Raw genomic sequence first — 19,363 nt, 5'->3', positions numbered from 1 at the left:
TTCACTCAAAATGCTATAATTCACAAACTAATGATCCGACAGCCGTCAAATTTATTCACGTATCTTTTAAGGGTTAGGACTAACTAAAAACATACGGATTTAATTGTAGTAGCGCCATCTATGTGTCAGGTCGGGGAATTTTTAATTGACCTGTTAAGGATGATAACAGTAATCAACAACCATAAACATATTGTATCATAAACATATTTATCTAATCAAAAAGCTAGTTATAAAAATGCATTTATTTTTATATTTAGATTGGCATGGAGGTTTCATTGTTTGACAGTAAAAAAGGAGTTATCTGTGGCAATAAGTCATAGGTGAGTCCAGAAGAACCTATGACGTCTACTACTACGAATATATTCAGGGTCATAAAGTATTTTTGTTCATATGATGGGATCAGCGAGGTATTACGAATTGCTAGAAATGAATTGAACTGTTATTACAGATGCTTATCGACATGAGTCGAATAAATTGAATGACGTATTGTCGCAAAAATGACCAGCAATCAGCGTGTAACCGAGACCTGAGTAATAGACGCAAAGTAATCTTACATGACAACGCTTTGCTACACCTTGCAAAAGTTTTACAGGACACAGTTGTACCAGTGTATTCACCAAATATAACTTCGAATTATCATATGTTCTGATCGGTATAGCATGGCTTGGCTAGCATATGACAAATGTTGAAGAAGGGCGAAAATGAATCCATAATTGGGTCGAAACCTGATCAATATCGATCATTCGGCATGGTATCGCCATGGTGCGAGAAGGATTGGAATAAGTTGAACTATGATTAAAAATAGATTGATTAGTATGTATTTTACCAATTTCTCGCAATAAATGCGTTTGTAAAATGAGAAAATCATAAGAGTACAAACACCAACTCTGTTCAGAAAAGAATATAAATATATGTTGCTCGAATTGACTGAATAAACTGTGCTTTAATCGAATTCACTTCGACAGCAAATATCATATCTACTGACGGAATCTTATTAGTATCGTTGGGAACTATCGAATGAAAACGACTATCGAATGTTTAGTTATTGACTACTTTTTACTATCGATTGTTTCAGTCGTAGCTAGTTCATTGGTATGTTTTATTTGTTACTAATTTTATAATGTCTAGTTCTTATAATTCTTAGTTTTTATAATGCCTAGTTATTATAATACCTCGATTTACCGATAAGTATATAATAAAGTACAATGATATAGTACCATTTGGTAACTCTATTTTTCTGTATTATTTGTTTATATAATAGGGTAAAAAGAACAAAATTTTGGTTGATAAATAGTAGAGCACTTTTGACTGTATTCGGTGTTACCTTGGTAACTATTAGGTTTTTGATTGACTTTGTTTCCATTTTCTAAGACTACCGATGTTTGTTCAAACCTTTTGAATATTGAAACTTAATTAGTATTTCAACCAGCACTAATTTAAATAAAATTATTATTTTATTTAAAAAAGGTACGGTAGTTAAATAGTTGATAAAGATTACTATATCTATTTTCTTCTGTTTTTTTTAATTTGATGTTATCATTTATACTATAATACTTAAAATACGATAAAATACTTATAAATATCCAAAGAACACTAAGACATAAACGTAATTTTATATAATTCAAAATTAAACTATTATTTGCATCAAAATAGAATTATGCCATTATCCCTTTCCTTTTCTTTCCCAAAATTAGTACGAAAAGGTATATGCGATAATATATGCGTCTAACTTGTGACACAAAAAAATAAAACATTCGTAACCATATCAATTAATAACCAATTACAATTATTATATCATTGTTAATTTCCAAATATTAATATACGATTATATATATCTGGGATCATTATTCCATTCATTTTTTATAAATTCTATGTAACACCGGCATTTGCCAATTAAATTTATTTAAATTTAACTGAACTCTACAGCTCAGAAATCTAAATAATTCGAACATCACCATCGGTTATCACGAATGGAATTTCGAGAGTGTGACTTTTCATTCGACTACTTTTTTTAACTATCGACTCGTTCGATTGTTTTACGACTATCGACTCATAATTCAATCACTATCGATAGTTCCCAACGCTACATATTAGTTAAGGAACAATTTTAAGATTATAATCATGAACTTTTCTACGGTATTATTGTTGTATAATAAGGCGGACTATTCGAAGGTAGCACATTGTCGGTATTAAGTTAGGAATAGCGTTTAATTATTTTCGTATTCAGTGACATTTAAACGAACAAAATCTGAGATTAATTTAATAACTTTATGCGGGCGAGTGACATAATCATCTGAATAGAATTTTTAATTGACCGAACGATGCGTTTGTGATGTGTTCGTGTCCTAATGTTTTTGTTGTCGTTCCGCCCAGTTAATTTGAATAAATTACACCAAATAGGATTACATGAATATCTTACTATTTATTTATCGCTTGGTTAGAAAAGTTCTATTGTTTGTTCATTAACACGTTTTTTTTTCCTTACTATTATTTTTGACGCTACGATAAGAAATTGCTATAGTAAGTCGTGACTGGGTGGGCTTATTTCAACTTGATTGGATAAAAGTTTCGTAATTCCATCAGTAGAAAAGCATGGGTTGGTCCTGTTCAATCACTAGTATTGAAGATGCGGAGGATTCGCGGTCATTACATGTATTTGGTGGAGTCACGAGGGCGTGTTCATTATAAGCCGTTACCGGCCAATCAAACGGTTACTGTCAAATATTACAAAATGTCCTGAATAACATTCTATTAAATTATGACCTCCGATTATTGAAATTAATTATTGGTGAAGATAATTGTTTGAAACTGTAATATTTGTTAAATCACAATAATTATAAATGTTTTTGTTGTAATTTGGGACAAAAATAATATTAGGCCTATTACTTAATTTTTAGATATTGTTCAGCAAATTTATTTCATATAAGAATAGACACCAATTAAAACTTAACCTTGAAAACACTGAAGAGACCAAGTCAAGGCTCTGTTTGGACCAAATCCAATGAATATTATGCCCTAAAAATCACCTTAACACAAGTTTATAGATCATAGATCTATACTTTTAACTATATTTCCTATACCAAGTTCATAAGATCTTCTAAATCAGGCGAATGATACAAGTTAAGCATTGTCAGCAGGGGCAGTTCCGCATGTTTGAACCTTCGAAGTTGTTCAAGCCGGGACCGGTCAGTATGATGAATGTTACATCTAAAATATTTGTGTCCATAATATTGCATATTATTCCCAACAAATGCATGACAAATTAATTTCTTTGTTTTTTTTTGTTCTGCATTTTCATTAAAACGAATGTCTGGTGGATTCATTTTTCTTATTAATTAAATAATATAATAATTATAAGCGTTAAACATTTTTATTGCAAATGATACATTAATATCAAAATTACCTGAGAGATACTTTTATTGTTGAATTCATTTATATTTAAAGATTGTCTCATAAAATCATCTCTGCATTGCTAGTTCTTTGTTTCTGATAATCATAAACAACATAGGACATTTAATGTTGTAGGCTGTTGTTATAGACAGAAATAAAATTTAATATATTCTACGGTTACTATGGTATTTTCAAAGAAATTGTACATATGACTGTTCACTTTTTCTATAGTTTAAAATCTTATAGGCATTAGGGACTTTATCAAATTAAGAATTAGCAGCAATGAAAATATCTTCTTCTGGTTGGAACCTTTTTATTCGCAAAAGTTTTACGTGTAAATAATGAGGATATTCTATAACTGTAATTTTGATTTAGTGCTGAAATGCTACTGTATATTGAACTAATTTACTTAGGTTTTGACAGTTCAGTGAAGATACTACCCAAAGAATTTTGATTATTTTAAGTAATTTTTCAGAACTATTCCCTATTACTATGTAAGTATTAATGCAAATATGTAAGTATTAATGTTAATGAAAATTTTATTTATAACTTCAGGGTGTCCAATATTCAACATTTTCTATAATTATACGTTTCTTTTCCATAATCTTGTTTATTGCATCAAACATTTTCAACAGGTCTTAAAAAAGGATCTCGTGATGTGTATCAAATATGTGCATATACAATTTATATATCCACCTGAAATATTTATTTAAAAAATCTCTATAATATATACGTCTAAATATTAGTATGACGAGTTAATGAAATTTTGGGGTATCGGGAGAGGAATTTAGACTTAAAGAAAAATTAAATTTTACTTTGAAAAGGTATAATAGAAAAATTATGTTGTCATAGATCAGTATTATTGAAGCAGATATATGGCTCATCTGAGATGTATTCGCCATTGCTCTGAATAAATGAAAATTTGATATTTATTAACCACTTACGATTACAAATTTGTCCCATTCTTTCTTGCACCAGGTCAATATTCTAACTTCGGTCGGGGTTTCTCTTATTTTCTTCAATATACCTTAGATACTTTCGTCCAGGGTCATTTAGGACCTCCTTTCTTTTTCAAGCTCTTTTTCCTTTCCATCTGTACCTCCCAGTACTCTGTCTTGTCTTTTGCATTCACTGTAGGTGGCCCCACCAACTCAGATGTTCCTTTTCTATATACACCTTTTAGAATAAATCTCTGTATTGAATTATTTTCTTCTTTCTGTGTTTTTTATCCTGTTCATCTTTGTTACTATTCTAATTCTTCTAAGATATCTTATTTTCAGTGCTAGAATTTTGTTTTTATCTTCTTTGATGGTATGTTTTTAGGTCATGTTTTGTAAACTTCCATATTCATTTTATTCGATATATATTCCTTATTAATAAATTGTACTATTCATGTCGAAATATAAGTTCATAGTTTTTTAATTACAGCATTAATTTCGTTTACCAGACCTCCGTTACGTTTAACGTCTATCTAATTAACTTCGACAGAACTTCAGCTAAAATTTAATACTTAATTATTAATTATCTATTGCCTTGTTTATATGTGTTGGTTTTACAATAATTTGATACCCTGATAAAATGGTTACTGTCGAATATTACAAATTGATTCGAATGGTATTTAAATAGGTTCTCGGGATTGGATTCATCTTTCAAATTATTGACAGCTTAGAATAATTGTTTTACACGCTGATGATAGATCAAAAGCCGTACGTTGATTTATATGGCTGTTAAAAAATATGAGAATTTTTCTATTTATTAGCAGTAGTTCTTCTGAAATGATGACTCACTAGAGTATGGTTACAAAAAATAATCCATAATTGATAACTAGTTAATTTTATATTTAGTTGAAGGAGTGCAAAATTGTTATTAAAGACATGCTACGCAAGATATTGTTTCGTCTCTATATCATTTAGTGTGTTTTAATGAGTGAGACTTAATTTTACTGATGCCAATAATTTTCACTATTTGTTAGGCGCTTGCATGAATTTTAATCACTGACGTCAGTGTGATGTTATTAATAAAAATACAATATAAGTCAAAATATACAACACCCTAACCTGTCTGTTAAATTCATTAGTATTGGCATTTTTCTGCATAAAATTTTAGGGTAAATTTTATGGCTCGATAAATGGAGGTAAACTAATGAAACAGTGGTGTTTACATTATGTGGCTGTTATTTATTGGCTATATAAAAAATGTGAAAAATACAATTAGATAAAACGGATGGCAGCGGTGTTACCTGGAGACGAGGCTTGGGCAGTCGATGGTGGCACGTCCAAACCAAACGATGGTTGAGCACTGAATGAATGGAAATACCCTTCAATAACATCCCAGATAAACGTCTCGGGATTGCCAGCTATTCGTTATCGGGTTCTAGTTGGCGCTGCTGGCACCCCGCCGGTGTTCAACATCTGGGATTATATTTCCGGGTACTTTGTTGACCGTTATTCCACGATGTAAAATTCGACATGCGTCAAGGTCGCTACAAAATAACAATTTTCCATGTGTTATTGAATGATAATGATAACAAGAAGCGGCGATGGGTTTACCCAATGACGAGGCTTGGCAGTCGATGATAACACGTTTGAACTGACCGTTCTTCTTTTTCTTCTTTGAAGTTCTAAATCTCCCAAGCTATAAAAAATTTTGCGTGACAAACGATTTGAGGTAATATTTGCCGTAGAGGGATATTTTTCAGGCCTTTCAGAGAACCCCTACAATGATGGCTTTCCATAAATTAGGGTATCGCAAGAATAAGTGTATAAACTCATTTTCAGAAGTATATAGTCTATCCAAAGTTCCTGTGAACATACGTCATCAAAATGTTTAATGTATTGCCTGCCGCAAATTGTGGATTCGTTTTATAATCAGACAATATATTCCTTCTCATTTTATTCTAGTTACAAAGAGAGGCAATGATGCATGATAAGTTCGGACATGTAACCGAACCAGCCTGTCAAAGTCGTCCGGTTGTCAAATGTATGCAAAATTCTGGAAGACAATAGTAATTAGAGGTTATAACTCTAACCGATAAACTATTGTGGCTTTATAATTAACTGTAGTTTTTAGATGTACTATAATGTTAAAATAAATTATATTTGGTAACATTTTTGTTTCATTATTTTATTTATGTTAGAATTTTGTTATATGTCAAAGTCAAAATGTACTAAAACTCAGAGTTGATGCGCAACATTGCACCGTTTTAATGTCATATATTGAGATGACCTATGTTCACACCAACTTTGGATCGGCTATAAATTCGTTTTATCGACAATGACTGGCAACACTTTATTCTGGGACCTCTGGAGGATATCTATGTTAGATTTGCTACTAGTACCCCACAGTTTAATACCATAGGTCCAAATAGGCCTAAGTATTGAGTTATACACAAAACCTTGTTATCTAATGATAATTTTGATTTACGCCCTATTAGCCAATACATTCGGTTTAGTTTAAGCCTAAGCGCTCTTTGCGTATTGTCACTATATGTTTTTTGCATGTCAAACGTCAATCATTGCATGCCCAAAAATGCATTCCCAGATATAGTCTGCCTGCGGAAGTTCATAATTATTCAATTTTCCTGAGGGACATGTTCCTCTATAAACATGGGTAGATTTTGTCTCTTTGATACACCACGTTTTCAAACACAACTCGACTTTGTTAAGATGAGAAAAACAAATAGAAAAAACAATTATAGGAGCAAAATATACATAAAATCTATTTTTAGTATTATAAAATTTTCATGCCAATGTCAAATAAAATCATTCGTTTTAATTTCGAAAATCACATTTGGTGGCGAAAAAACAGCTTTCCAATCGAGACCATTATTGACAATAAAAATTATTTCGGCCATTATTTTTACGCGGTCCCGTACAACAGCCAATTAGTTGTTGGGTCTCGTATCTATGTCGAAAAATTTGTTAAATGCGTGGGCTGTTGTTTGCCATAATTCAGTTTGTCGCCGTTTACGAGTTGTTTGTTCGTTCATTAAAATTAACCAAGACAAAATAACATGTATCGTTCAAAAACGGCTACACCGCCAAAAAAGATTTGAGGCAAATCGGGGATCCAATTATATTTTATTTTACGGATACAGAACGAATTAAAGAAGATAAACGACGAATTATCATTTATAGTCATCGGAGGCTTAATCATAGCACCAGTCAAGGTTGCTTAATATGTTTGATGTAGTTCCTTCTTATTTATTTCTTCCTTTCAAACGTTTACTTTGATCTAGATATTTTTTGTTGTATAATGTTTTTTTTTTTGCTCTAATTATATTTAATATTTCATATAACTATAGCTGCGTGTTTATGAATATTTTTGGATCATCAGGAAGTATTCACAATACCCTTCAATATTTTAATTGTTTGGTGTTTAGATAAATAAAAATTAAATATTTTTGATAAAGCGGTAGTCGTTAAAATAATATTGTAAATAGATAAATAGGTTTAAATAGGTATTAAATTAAATTGTGTGTATATAGTAGAATATAAAATACGTGGCGAAATAAGTTTTTTGTTTATTTTTATTTAGTTATTACGACGATTATTATGTACATATTTTATTTTAAAACGTTTTTTTGTGTTAAATATCATATATAATGTATATAAGTTTATATACATTATATATGTTTGATAGGTGGTATATAAGTTTGATTATTTTTTAAATTTTTAGTGAGTTTCTTATTTGTTTTTTGAAGTCGGTTCAATTTATTTGTTAAAAATATTTTATTTTTCCTTTTTTAATATTAGATATTTACGCAGTAATTTTATTAAGTATTACAATGTATAGTCCAATTAAAAGTGCATCCCGTATGAGGAAAAATAGCAATAAAGAAACGATTGTTAAAAATAAAGAACGCATCAGGGCCCAGGGTTCGCTACCTAGCCTAGGTGATCTGACAAATTTTCCAACCAAACTAGAACAAAAGAAGTTGCTGGCCCCGTTCAGAATCCAAGCCGCGACCTCCACGTGTGAACATAACGCCCTAATCATTACACCATCCAAGAAATTGCTAACTTCGTTTCTACAACGTTTCATATCATATTTTTAGTGTTTAAAATGCAAAGTGAATGGTCTTTACATTAAATTATTTTCGATTTTTCCTCAAATCAGCTCAGCAGTAACATTATAAACAAATAGGTGATTATTTTAGATAAAAAATATGTGAAAACTTTGTGCGTGCCCTTGAAATTTGAACGTCCCTCCCTCGATTTCCCCCCCCCCCCATTCCCCCAACAAATCCTGATTTGGTTCCATTGGGACCATCTTGAAAGATTTTTGAATTTTGAAAATCGGTCCATAATTGACGGAGAATATATATATATATATATATATATATATATATATATATATATATATATAGAGAGAGAGAGAGAGAGAGAGAGAGAGAGAGAGCTCTTCGACTGAATAATCAACCAATAAGTATCCTGTTATTCCATAGTCCATTGAATAATTGAAAAAACGGAAAATGATATACCAGATATTTGAGATTATTTTAGTGTTTATGCATTTCAAAACCCTTTGGATATTTTCTGAAAATTACCTTGTGGAGTGGCTAAGACTTCGCATTTATTAAACTGAATATTATGTCCAGTATTTAGCTGAACCTGACTGGACTGTATGTACTTGTACACAGTTGTTACCTTTAATGGATTAGATTTAGGCTTAGAGAGTCCCTTGAATATCTCTCCCTCTGTGGCTTAAATATGACTTTGATGTTGTATTTCATTAGTTCCTTTTCACTGTAGTGTATTGTTCTTTGAAGAAACTGGAATGACGTGCTGTTGTGGAAATGTTTCAGTCTTATCTTTTTCTGCTTCCTTTCTTATAGTAAGTAAATTTTGAATCGTAAGTTATTGTAGAATTGGTAGGATTCGTTAATTTATAATTCTATAATCTATCTTCCTCTATAATCTTGTTAGGGCTGTTGTTGAGCTCTATGAATTAACGAATTCAGGATGGATCATTATTGAGGTGGGAGAATATTGGAACTATTCTCGGTGTTCATGGTACTTTATGGTCAATTATAGGATTGAAAGTTAAAAATGCAGGTGGCTCAGGAGTTGTTTAACCATTTTTTGAGTCATCTGTGTCAGTTTAATTTATCATCCACATATCTAAACCAGGTAGAGGGTTTTAATTATGCTCTGGTTAATGATTTATTTCAAAATGTGGATTTCAAAACATGGAAGTAAACATACTTGAATGAAAGACAGTGTTTTATGAGAGGGAAGAGGTTGCTTGGTATTTTTTCTAATTTCTCGATTATTTCTAAAAATTTGTCGCAGAGAATTTGGTAAAAATTAGATCACGTCAAAATTAAAACAGAACCCACCTTAGATTACTTTGGATGAACCATCTCATGTATTATTAACGACTATTACGAATACATGACATGGTCATCCACACCAATCTAGGGTGGGTTCTGTTTTAATTTTGACATGGTCTAATTTTTACCAAATTCTCTGCAATAAATTTTTAGAAATAATCGACGATTATAATCGACTTTTTGTCTTGTAAGAGTGGTGGTTTCAAAATGACTAGTTTAGTGGTCAAGAATGTAGGTTTTCTTGTCGTTTCGAAGTCTCCAAGTTTCTTTCGTGACTGTATTCGTATATTACTTGAGAGATGACGCAAGGTTACACAAAACATTAGATATTATATTATATTTATCATTGTCTATATCATCTATTGCTTTACTATTCTATTATTTTTATAAGTTCTTATTTTATGTATCAAATATTTTTTATTATATTATTTTCTTATTTTATCATATAGTAATCGCCGCTTAACAAGATACCACTGTAATCGAAATATATAAAGACTTAGTAGTCGTGGTCGTTCTTCATTATGGATGTGAAGCTATTCGTTTGAATAATAATTATAATTGGCTTAAGAGCTTTCTATTCTAAAGTCTCTATTCTTAAAAGATTATTGATGGTCAGAGTGGAACTTTATTGAACTTGCTGATCGTACTCAACATATTCCAGTACGTGGTAACTCCAAGGTTCCTTATATTTCATTTGCTGCTTTAAATAATTATTTCATATCGCCTGATTCCATATGTTTTACAAATTTAAACAGTCTCTTCTGCTCATTTTCTTTTGGAGGTATTGAATTTAATTGAACATAATAGAATAAATTCGCCAAACGACTGTGTTAGAAGGCAATCAATAGTTCGACACTTCTCATAGCCAATTTTTAATAAAATACAATATGTTTACTACACGCATTCCTTTCTGAACATAGAGATCCTGAATTCTTTAAAGATCATTATTCTTACGACTTACATTTCTTTTATTCATTCTATGCTAAGAAAAAATAACTATATTTTTGATACTGTTATAATGTGTTGGAGTTATTGACATGGCGAATGAAGCAAAACAAATGAGATTCAGCAGTAGAGGAATGTTAATTGTTAAGTCTTGTATATTATATTGGTTTATACAAGACAAAGAAACGATTTCTAAAGCGTCAGAAACATATTTTAGGTTTCTGATTACCATATGATTGGTAATTTAGATGGGAGACGTTAGGCGAGCAGTTTGTTATTTTTATCTTATTAAGTTGTCAGAAGCCCTTTATGTTAAACATGTTCAGTCGCTTTAATAGTTTTAAATTGGATTAAAGTGGATGGACAATCAAAGTACGCAGGAAGTATTCTATCAAAACCTGTTAAAGATTAAACAAATCTAATTTTATGTAGTTGGGCACGACCTCGTGGACGTCACCAATTCTGATTTGATGGCCGATTATATCGACTCTAGATATATCGTGGACGCTTATCAGGGCATTGGCTTGTTAAATAAAAAAATCTCGATTCTTATCACGGTAAATATTATGTTAAAACTTTGTAAATATTAGTACAACTAATTAAATATGCAATGAAACATAATTTTATCTACTTTGGCTTGGTTGAGTTTCGAAATTGCAAAAAAGTGTTTTTATGCCGCTGCTTTTACATATCTTTATGTATAAAATAATATTAATTGAATTTAGATAAAGGATTGGTAGGCGAATTAAGTATAAGGGTTATATTCAAGTAATAGATTGCATGCATTTTGGTCGGCGATATCTTTTGGTGAAAATGCGAACTGTCGATATAAAAATTCTGTTAAACAACCTAACCTCATTGGTAAATTCGATAATATTGATATTTCTCAGTACAGGTTGCTTTTTAGTATTATTGAGTTAATCAGTACAAAATATACAGACGCTATTTATGGAACCATAAAAATTGTATTAATTTATTGATTGATTTGAATAGATCTGCTGCTCATCAAACCATTTTAGAAATATATAGAAATATATGAAAATGTATATGAGTTCTTATTGAACGAGAACCTTGTGCAATTTCTCAAAGAGTTTTCGGACAGATTAATAGTTGATAAGTCAACTAATTCCGAACATTTGAATGCGATGGGAAACATCCAAAAGGAGGGAAATAGCTGCTATACACTTTGAGTGTTTCAGTGCTGGGCTGACAAAAAAGACGAGTTAGTTGTGGTATACTTTAACTGGTGATAAAAAGTACATCTACTACGACAAATCTAAACAAAAAATGTCATGGGTCAACAGAGCTATAAAATCTTGCTATTTATGTGGTTGCTAAAGTGCACGACATATTGCAAAAAAGAATCAGTAATAACGAGTAACAAATGTAAAGTTATCTTACGTGATCACGCTCGGCCACATGTTATGGTGGGTACAGACCTGAACGAGCATTCGAGACGAATTTATAGAGAAAATTGGAAATCCGCATGAGCAGAACTGAATTCGGTGAACATTCGGTGCAGATTTGGTTCAAAATTGGTTAGAAGTGTTAGAGCGCATGCCACTTGCTGTGTTCCAGTGTTCGCAGCATGACTTTCAGCGCTTGGCGACGAACAGAATGTTGTACGCGGATCGGGCCAACAAATCTAAGCCAGCATAGTAAAAGTTGGCGAGATTATGAATGACATAGGTTTTGGTTTCAAGAAAATAACCCTGTTTTGCCTTGTAATTTAATTATTACTATAAAGATGTTTTTGAAAGATAAATATGTATTTAATATCTATTAATGTTTAATAATAATACATATAATTATATAAAATTCTCATTAAAAAAAACATGAAAAATTAATATATTTATATTTTACTTGCAGGAACCTTGTTATGGAATAATATTTAGCTTGGATTTCTATTTTGCAAATGGTGATTATCAAAAACTTGTCATAAAATGCGAGTTGTTTTTCTTATTTTTCATTCAAAGGATTACATTTATTAATTCTCTCCATAGCACAAAACTTGTCAAATATAAATAAACTATTTCAACTACTGAGAGAAAAAATATTTAATAATAATCTCATATAAAATAATTACTAACAACAACAAAAAAATGAGTTTGCCAAGGGTTGCTGGAACATTATTTTTCAATATATCCTTGTTCGGGACATATATAAAGTTATGCAAATACTAGAACTAGTAATAATGTAAAAATAACCACCCATTAACCGCGCTATAGTCAACAATTGGTTTTTAGCGTCTTTCCAAAAAGACTATCATAATACTGACCTAAAATATAAAGTAGAACCCATTAAATACAGTTATTTTAGAAAATAGTCACTTACCTATATTATTCCTTAGACGGCAGTTATATCACTACGGTTTCAAGATGTTACTCCTTCATTTTTTCCAAGACATGTCTCAAATGTGCTTATTAGCAAGTTTATTTTTTAGTTTATAATTTGAAAAGATACTTGCGTAATATCTTCTTATAAGGACGGTGGCTCTTTCATACAAATTCTCTTGTACAGGTCAGCTTTTATTTTTTTTTATACTGCTTTTATGACCTTCCAAACAGTAATTAATACAGTAAACACCATGCAATAAATACAAATTCATACCTATTTATATAATTATTTTCTCTATCATTGATGGATGAATAACTCAATTTATACGTTTTGTGCCACCAGATAAAGGTAATACTCTCAGTTTATGGTTTTATTATGTCTACCTCATTGTGAAATTTTCACATATAACATACAATCTTTTCTCTTGGGGCTGAATATATATTGTGATGATTTTGAGTTATTTATTACAGAATTATTAGTACTTACAGAATTGTAAATGTTTTAAATATTTTCAGGAATCTATAAACATGATACTTAAGTTGTATAAACATAAGAGTTTTATGAAATATTCTTACCATCAAACAAGTTGTATTTCAATATTATTCGTATTTTCTTCCTTATCATAATTTTATGCATGGAATAATTTGATATTATTTTAAAAACCCTCAGGCGGTACATATTATTTTAGCAATAAACATTGCTTTTTGGGAAAAGAACAGTACACGTACCTTAAAAAAATGATACCCAAGACATTTTATGTTGGCATGCCATTGTGAAAAGTATGGATTTAAATAAAAGAATATGGGCCTCCGAACCAAACGATGAAAACCGTCAAATGATTTTTGGAGAACGAAACTTTCCGAGAGGAACCGAACGCGTCACGAGTTGATTTCGATCATTAGAAAATACCGCGAACTGAGAGATATTGAACTTCGCTTCGTTCATGTCTGTACTCACCATTACCGTTATGAAGTATATACTATTGCGTTGCAGCTCGGATGAAAAAGTACGAAAATGGATCGTTGTCAAACGGACATCGTTTCTTCGATACAGTATCACCATGTTGCCAGAAAAGTTGTAATAATAATTTGATTAATATATATTATTTAAAATATAAAAAATATATTTTCATTTGGAAGAAAATCTAAATTATCCATACATAATAAATCGCTGATATATAAGCAAATACTGAAATCTATATGGACCTGTGGAATTCATTTATGTGGATGGTTGTGGGTGATACCAGATACTGTAGAAACAATTAGCTACATCGAGACCTTCGAATTCCATGGGTCTTAAAGGACAAGACTTTATTCGCGACATTAGGTGAAACGCTCGACTACCATGTTCTATCAATTTGTTTGAATAAATATTTTTTTTAAATGAAAACCTTATATATAAGTAAAGGTTGAACAAATTGTAATTTAAGTTATTGTCAAATAATCAACTTAGAATTGTGGTTTTTGGTATATTGGCGTTTAGTCCTGTGAGTTATCTATTACATACTGTATGATAACGATTTAACTGCCTCTATTTAATAGTAATGTCTCCTCTCTATTAACACGGGTTTACTCACATCACTCACATTCGTACTTCTCGAAAAAATCATGAGGGGCAATGTAAGAATTATTATTAGGGTGTACTTTCATTTTAGATATTGTTCTTATTATTGTCGCTGGTTCTAATTTCGTTTAAGGTTTGCTCACTTGACTAATTTTTAATAGAGGGCGCTACTATTTATAAGAAATTACTTGGTTATTTCCAAACAAGTTAACTATATATACACAATAATAACTGTGTCGTATGAAAGGAGAGATGGTTAGCACTCCCCTAGACAAGAATGATATACACATATATTGCTTAAGGCACACTTAAGCAACATTTTTTTTTGTATATAGTATGTGAACATGATTGGTAATCATATATGTGATATTTAATATATTCTGCGGTGTTATATTTAATTTTCACAGTAACCACCTTAAATGCATACATTTTGATTTGTTTTTTGTTCTTAAATTTGGATTTTCTACGACCTAAGAAAATGTCTAAATAGGTTATCCTCTGTCGGTAGCATAAAGTTAGAAATGTGGTTTTTGTTATATTGGCGTTTTGTCGTATAAGTTATCTGCTACATATTGTATGATAACGATTTAACCGCATTCATTTAATTGTAATGTCTCCTCTCTATTAACACGGGTTTACTCACATACACTCACATTCGTACTTCTCGAAAAAATCATGAGGGGCAATGTAAGAATTATTATTAGGGTGTACTTTCATTTTAGATATTGTTCTTATTATTGTCGCTGGTTCTAATTTCGTTTGCTCACTTGACTAATTTTTAATAGAGGGCGCTACTATTTATAAGAAATTATTTGGTTATTTCCAAACAAGTTAACTATATATACACAATAATAACTGTGTCGTATGAAAGGAGAGATGGTTAGCACTCCCCTAGACAAGAATGATATACACATATATTGCTTAAGGCACACTTAAGCAACATTTTTTTTTGTATATAGTATGTGAACATGATTGGTAATCATATATGTGATATTTAATATATTCTGCGGTGTTATATTTAATTTTCACAGTAACCACCTTAAATGCATACATTTTGATTTGTTTTTTGTTCTTAAATTTGGATTTTCTACGACCTAAGAAAATGTCTAAATAGGTTATCCTCTGTCGGTAGCATAAAGTTAGAAATGTGGTTTTTGTTATATTGGCGTTTTGTCGTATAAGTTATCTGCTACATATTGTATGATAACGATTTAACCGCATTCATTTAATTGTAATGTCTCCTCTCTATTAACACGGGTTTACTCACATACACTCACATTCGTACTTCTCGAAAAAATCATGAGGGGCAATGTATGAATTATTATTAGGGTGTACTTTCATTTTAGATATTGTTCTTATTATTGTCACTGGTTCTAATTTCGTTTAAGGTTTGCTCACTTGACTAATTTTCAATAGAGAGCGCTACTATTTATAATAAATTACTTGGATATTTCGAAACAAGTTAACTATATATACTGGTTCTATCACTATAATAAGTGTGTTGTATGAAAGGAGAGACGGTTAGCACTCCCCTAGACAAGGATGGAATACACATATATTGCTTAAGGCACACTTAAGCAACATTGTTTTTGTATATAGTATGTGTACATGATTAGTAATCATATATGTGATATTTAATATATTCTGCGGGTTCTATCACTATAATAACTATGTTGTATGAAAGGAGAGACGGTTAGCACTCCCCTAGACTAGGATGGAATACACATATATTGCTTAAGGCACACTTAAGCAACATTGTTTTTGTGTATAGTATGTGTGCATGATTGGTAATCATATATGTGATATTTAATATATTCTGCGGTGTTATATTTAATTTTCACAGTAACCACCTTAAATGCGTACATGTTGATATGTTTTTTGTTCTTAAATTTGGATTATTTTTAGGGTGTACTTTCATTTTAGGTATTGTTCTTATTATTGTAGCTGGTTCTAATTACCTTTAAGGTTTGCTCACTTGACTAATTTCCAATAGAGGGCGCTACTATCTATAAGAAATTACTTGGTTATTTCGAAACAAGTTAATTATATATACTGGTTCTATCACTATAATAACTGTGTTGTATGAAAGGAGAGACGGTTAGCACTCCCCTAGACAAGGATGGAATACACATATATTGCTTAAGGCACACTTAAGCAACATTGTTTTTGTGTATAGTATGTGTGCATGATTGGTAATCATATATGTGATATTTGATTTATTCTGCGGTGTTATATTTAATTTTCACAGTAACCACCTTAAATGCATACATTTTGATTTGTTTTTTGTTCATAAATTTGGATTATTTTTAGGGTGTACTTTCATTTTAGGTATTGTTCTTATTATTGTCACTGGTTCTAATTTCGTTTAAGGTTTGCTCACTTGAATAATTTTCAATAGAGGGCGCTACTATTTATAATAAATTACTTGGATATTTCGAAACAAGTTAACTATATATACTGGTTCTATCACTATAATAACTATGTTGTATGAAAGGAGAGACGGTTAGCACTCCCCTAGACTAGGATGGAATACACATATATTGCTTAAGGCACACTTAAGCAACATTGTTTTTGTGTATAGTATGTGTGCATGATTGGTAATCATATATGTGATATTTGATTTATTCTGCGGTGTTATATTTAATTTTCACAGTAACCACCTTAAATGCATACATTTTAATTTGTTTTTTGTTCATAAATTTGGATTATTTTTAGGGTGTACTTTCATTTTAGGTATTGTTCTTATTATTGTCACTGGTTCTAATTTCGTTTAAGGTTTGCTCATTTGACTAATTTTCAATAGAGGGCGCTACTATTTATAAGAAATTACTTATTTATTTCGAAACAAGTTAAGTATATATACTGGTTCTATCACTATAATAACTGTGTTGTATGAAAGGAGAGACGGTTAGCACTCCCCTAGACAAGGATGGAATACACATATATTGCTTAAGGCACACTTAGGCAACATTTTTTTTGTATATAGTATGTGTACATGATTGGTAATCATATATGTGATATTTGATATATTCTGCGGTGTTATATTTAATTTTCACAGTAACCACCTTAAATGCGTACATGTTGATTTGTTTTTTGTTCTTAAATTTGGATTATTTTTAGGGTGTACTTTCATTTTAGGTATTGTTCTTATTATTGTAACTGGTTCTAATTTCGTTTAAGGTTTGCTCACTTGACTAATTTTCAATAGAGGGCGCTACTGTTTATAACAAATTACTTGGTTATTTAGAAACAAGTTAATTATATATACTGGTTCTATCACTTAATAACTGTGTTATATGAAAGGAGAGACGGTTAGCACTCCCCTAGACAAGGATGGAATACACATATATTGCTTAAGGCACACTTAAGCAACATTTTTTTGTACATAGTATGTGTACATGATTGGTAATCATATATGTGATATTTAATATATTCTGCGGGGTTATATTTAATTTTCACAGTAACCACCTTAAATGCATACATTTTGATTTGTTTTTGTTCGTAAATTTGGATTATTTTTAGGGTGTACTTTCATTTTAGATATTGTTCTTATTATTGTCACTGGTTCTAATTTCGTTTAAGGTTTGCTCACTTGACTAATTTTCAATAGAGGGCGCTAATATTTATAAGAAATTACTTATTTATTTCGAAACAAGTTAAGTATATATACTGGTTCTATCACTATAATAACTGTGTTGTATGAAAGGAGAGACGGTTAGCACTCCCCTAGACAAGGATGGAATACACATATATTGCTTAAGGCACACTTAAGCAACATTTTTTTGTACATAGTATGTGTACATGATTGGTAATCATATATGTGATATTTAATATATTCTGCGGGGTTATATTTAATTTTCACAGTAACCACCTTAAATGCATACATTTTGATTTGTTTTTGTTCGTAAATTTGGATTATTTTTAGGGTGTACTTTCATTTTAGGTATTGTTCTTATTATTGTAACTGGTTCTAATTTCGTTTAAGGTTTGCTCACTTGACTAATTTTCAATAGAAGGCGCTACTGTTTATAACAAATTACTTGGTTATTTCGAAACAAGTTAACTATATATACTGGTTCTATCACTATAATAACTGTGTTGTATGAAAGGAGAGACGGTTAGCACTCCCCTAGACAAGGATGGAATACACATATATTGCTTAAGGCACACTTAAGCAACATTTTTTTTGTATATAGTATGTGTACATGATTGGTAATCATATATGTGATATTTGATATATTCTGCGGTGTTATATTTAATTTTCACAGTAACCACCTTAAATGCATACATATTGATTTGCTTTTTGTTCTTAAATTTGGATTATTTTTAGGGTGTACTTTCATTTTAGGTATTGTTCTTATTATTGTAACTGGTTCTAATTTCGTTTAAGGTTTGCTCACTTGACTAATTTTCAATAGAGGGCGCTACTATTTATAAGAAATTACTTGGTTATTTCGAAACAAGTTAATTATATATACTGGTTCTATCACTATAATAACTGTGTTGTATGAAAGGAGAGACGGTTAGCACTCCCCTAGACAAGGATGGAATACACATATATTGCTTAAGGCACACTTAAGCAACATTTTTTTTGTATATAGTATGTGTACATGATTGGTAATCATATATGTGATATTTGATATATTCTGCGGTGTTATATTTAATTTTCACAGTAACCACCTTAAATGCGTACATGTTGATTTGTTTTTTGTTCTTAAATTTGGATTATTTTTAGGGTGTACTTTCATTTTAGGTATTGTTCTTATTATTGTCACTGGTTCTAATTTCGTTTAA

The 19,363-nt window shown here is 30.7% G+C and overlaps 11 non-coding genes across 11 annotated transcripts; all 11 read left to right on the top strand.

The window, feature by feature from the left end:
- The first annotated feature begins 14,802 nt into the window (after positions 1-14,802).
- On the top strand, positions 14,803-14,894 carry LOC143189139 (U6atac minor spliceosomal RNA). Its single transcript, XR_013003623.1, has one exon. It is a non-coding gene; the product is annotated as a U6atac minor spliceosomal RNA (small nuclear RNA).
- Positions 14,895-15,426: 532 nt separating this feature from the next.
- On the top strand, positions 15,427-15,518 carry LOC143189138 (U6atac minor spliceosomal RNA). The gene has a single exon (XR_013003622.1). It is a non-coding gene; the product is annotated as a U6atac minor spliceosomal RNA (small nuclear RNA).
- A 549-nt stretch (positions 15,519-16,067) lies between these two features.
- Positions 16,068-16,159, top strand: LOC143189588 (U6atac minor spliceosomal RNA). Its single transcript, XR_013004023.1, has one exon. It is a non-coding gene; the product is annotated as a U6atac minor spliceosomal RNA (small nuclear RNA).
- Positions 16,160-16,239: 80 nt separating this feature from the next.
- Positions 16,240-16,331, top strand: LOC143189137 (U6atac minor spliceosomal RNA). The gene has a single exon (XR_013003621.1). It is a non-coding gene; the product is annotated as a U6atac minor spliceosomal RNA (small nuclear RNA).
- A 313-nt stretch (positions 16,332-16,644) lies between these two features.
- On the top strand, positions 16,645-16,736 carry LOC143189587 (U6atac minor spliceosomal RNA). The gene has a single exon (XR_013004022.1). It is a non-coding gene; the product is annotated as a U6atac minor spliceosomal RNA (small nuclear RNA).
- Positions 16,737-17,049: 313 nt separating this feature from the next.
- Positions 17,050-17,141, top strand: LOC143189135 (U6atac minor spliceosomal RNA). The gene has a single exon (XR_013003620.1). It is a non-coding gene; the product is annotated as a U6atac minor spliceosomal RNA (small nuclear RNA).
- A 313-nt stretch (positions 17,142-17,454) lies between these two features.
- Positions 17,455-17,546, top strand: LOC143189562 (U6atac minor spliceosomal RNA). The gene has a single exon (XR_013003998.1). It is a non-coding gene; the product is annotated as a U6atac minor spliceosomal RNA (small nuclear RNA).
- A 312-nt stretch (positions 17,547-17,858) lies between these two features.
- On the top strand, positions 17,859-17,950 carry LOC143189502 (U6atac minor spliceosomal RNA). Its single transcript, XR_013003943.1, has one exon. It is a non-coding gene; the product is annotated as a U6atac minor spliceosomal RNA (small nuclear RNA).
- Positions 17,951-18,261: 311 nt separating this feature from the next.
- Positions 18,262-18,353, top strand: LOC143189486 (U6atac minor spliceosomal RNA). The gene has a single exon (XR_013003928.1). It is a non-coding gene; the product is annotated as a U6atac minor spliceosomal RNA (small nuclear RNA).
- Positions 18,354-18,664: 311 nt separating this feature from the next.
- Positions 18,665-18,756, top strand: LOC143189485 (U6atac minor spliceosomal RNA). The gene has a single exon (XR_013003927.1). It is a non-coding gene; the product is annotated as a U6atac minor spliceosomal RNA (small nuclear RNA).
- A 313-nt stretch (positions 18,757-19,069) lies between these two features.
- LOC143189484 (U6atac minor spliceosomal RNA) lies at positions 19,070-19,161 on the top strand. The gene has a single exon (XR_013003926.1). It is a non-coding gene; the product is annotated as a U6atac minor spliceosomal RNA (small nuclear RNA).
- Positions 19,162-19,363: the final 202 nt, after the last annotated feature.

The sequence above is a fragment of the Rhynchophorus ferrugineus genome, unplaced genomic scaffold (genome assembly GCF_030347505.1).
Source record: "Rhynchophorus ferrugineus isolate W39M unplaced genomic scaffold, kcgeb_rfMv2 rfM1, whole genome shotgun sequence".
NCBI lineage: Eukaryota > Metazoa > Arthropoda > Insecta > Coleoptera > Curculionidae > Rhynchophorus > Rhynchophorus ferrugineus.
The sequence above is the reverse complement of the archived record's forward strand: the minus strand, read 5'-3'. Positions and strand labels throughout refer to the sequence as shown.